Source organism: Geospiza fortis, unplaced genomic scaffold (assembly GCF_000277835.1).
Source record: "Geospiza fortis unplaced genomic scaffold, GeoFor_1.0 scaffold601, whole genome shotgun sequence".
NCBI lineage: Eukaryota > Metazoa > Chordata > Aves > Passeriformes > Thraupidae > Geospiza > Geospiza fortis.
The window spans coordinates 556,105-557,898 of record NW_005054566.1 but is presented as its reverse complement, the minus strand read 5'-3'; positions in this window follow the sequence as shown (position 1 = coordinate 557,898).

Below are 1,794 nucleotides of genomic sequence, written 5' to 3'. Positions count from 1 at the left end.
CGCCGCCCTCGGGACTGTCGGAGCTGGGTCGGAGCGGGACTCTGACCTCGGCTGAGCAGTATCTGCCGCACCTCCGGTTGGGCGTCCAGCCGCTCCTCAGGAGCGCAGAGTTTTCTTCCAGCACTCCCTCCAGATAAGGCTGAACTTACCTCCCTGCTCCTCGCAGGCTGAAAATTCAGGGAGGTTTTTAAACCTGCTGGCCTTGACAAGCACGGCCTGAAATGAGCTCTTTATTTAATATGTTTGTGCCAATGACGCTGCTGGAGGGCAGAGGATGCCAGCCTGGCCAATAACTCACAATAAAAACTCTTCTCTCCCCCAAATCCACTTTTCTATCTGCCCTGTTGCCCTCTCAGCCCTGTTCTCATCTGCATCCCTTTCCTCACCGGGACATCTCCACTAGCATCCAGGCAGTGCAGGGTGGCCTTATGCTGTGGGATGCCCAGTGCTGCAGTGCTGGGATGGGGCAGTGCCAGACTGCTCAGGCTGTGGCCCCCCTGTGGGGTCACCCTGCCCCAGCTTCTCCCTGGTGCTGCCACCTCATCAGCTGTGCTGCAGGTCCCCGCGGCCCAGCTGTGCCCAGGAAAGTGAGCGGACAGCCAGAGGAACAGACAGGTTGTCTCTCTGCTGCCCTTGGCCCCATTGTTCTCCCACGGCCACTGTGTCAACAGCAGCTGGAAGAGGAAACAGGGGCTAAGGAGATGCCAAGACCCCTGCTGCTCAGGGAAAGATAAGGAGGGAGGGGGCATTTATGGAGTGTCCAGGGGTGGCGGATGCAGGAGGTTCCCCTGTGGTGCAGGAGAGGGACAGCATTGTGTCCCCAGACAGTTTTCTATGTACCATGCTGAGTGTGGGCAGAGACTGGGGATGCATGGCATGCTTGGGTGGTGGTTTAAGCCAGACGTTTAAAAAGATTGAAGTGATTTGCCTGTGAAGCTTTGGGAAGAACTCCATCACCCACAGACCCCCCTCTTGGCACAGAAATGGCTGAGCTCTGGCTGGGGTTCTTGGAATGTTCCTGTCTCCTCCAGTCCATTCCCAAGGTGTCTGCACCATACCAGAGCCCTGAGGGATGGGATGCAAATTGGTGATCCTGGCTGTGTCTGCCCATGGCCCCAGTATGCAGGCCAGTGCACTTCTTGGGAGGAAGGGATGAGTGCCAGGGGGCTGGTGGCACTGCTGCCTCCCCTGGACAACCCCGGGATGCAGCAGTCTGCTGGCATCTGCTCCAGGAGCAGGACACTAACCTTCTCACATCCACTCTGTCAACAAACCAGGAGAGAACTTTGAACTTTGCCCTTGAAAGGGGTGACAAAGCCCAAAGAGCAGTAGCCATGGGCCTGGCCAGGGCTCACCGGTCTTGCTTGGACACACATGGGAGACACCTCCATTGCCACAATCTCCTTCCTGGTTCCCTGGTTCCCAGTCTATGGGTTTGGTGCCAATCTGGACCACCAATCTGCAGCTGCTGATGGGCAGCAGCCCAGGAGCTGCTGTGCCTGTGTCCTGGACCTCTCCAAGTGCAGCATGTGCATTTCTTTGCAGACACCCACTGTCTGTCTGGAAACCAGAGCCGAGCCTTGGCACGTCCAGCCATGTGTGCTGGAACTGGGCACCGATGCCTTGTCCACTCCTGCAGGTTTGTAGTCACATCTGCTCAGGATCACAATCATAACATTGTCAAAAGCCCCCAGTACCCCCACAGCCTTCTGGGTGCCCCAAATCCACACCCTCTCAGTCATCAAGTGCTTCCCAGGAACAGTAAGGAGATCTCCAGGCCTGTTTTTCCAGAGA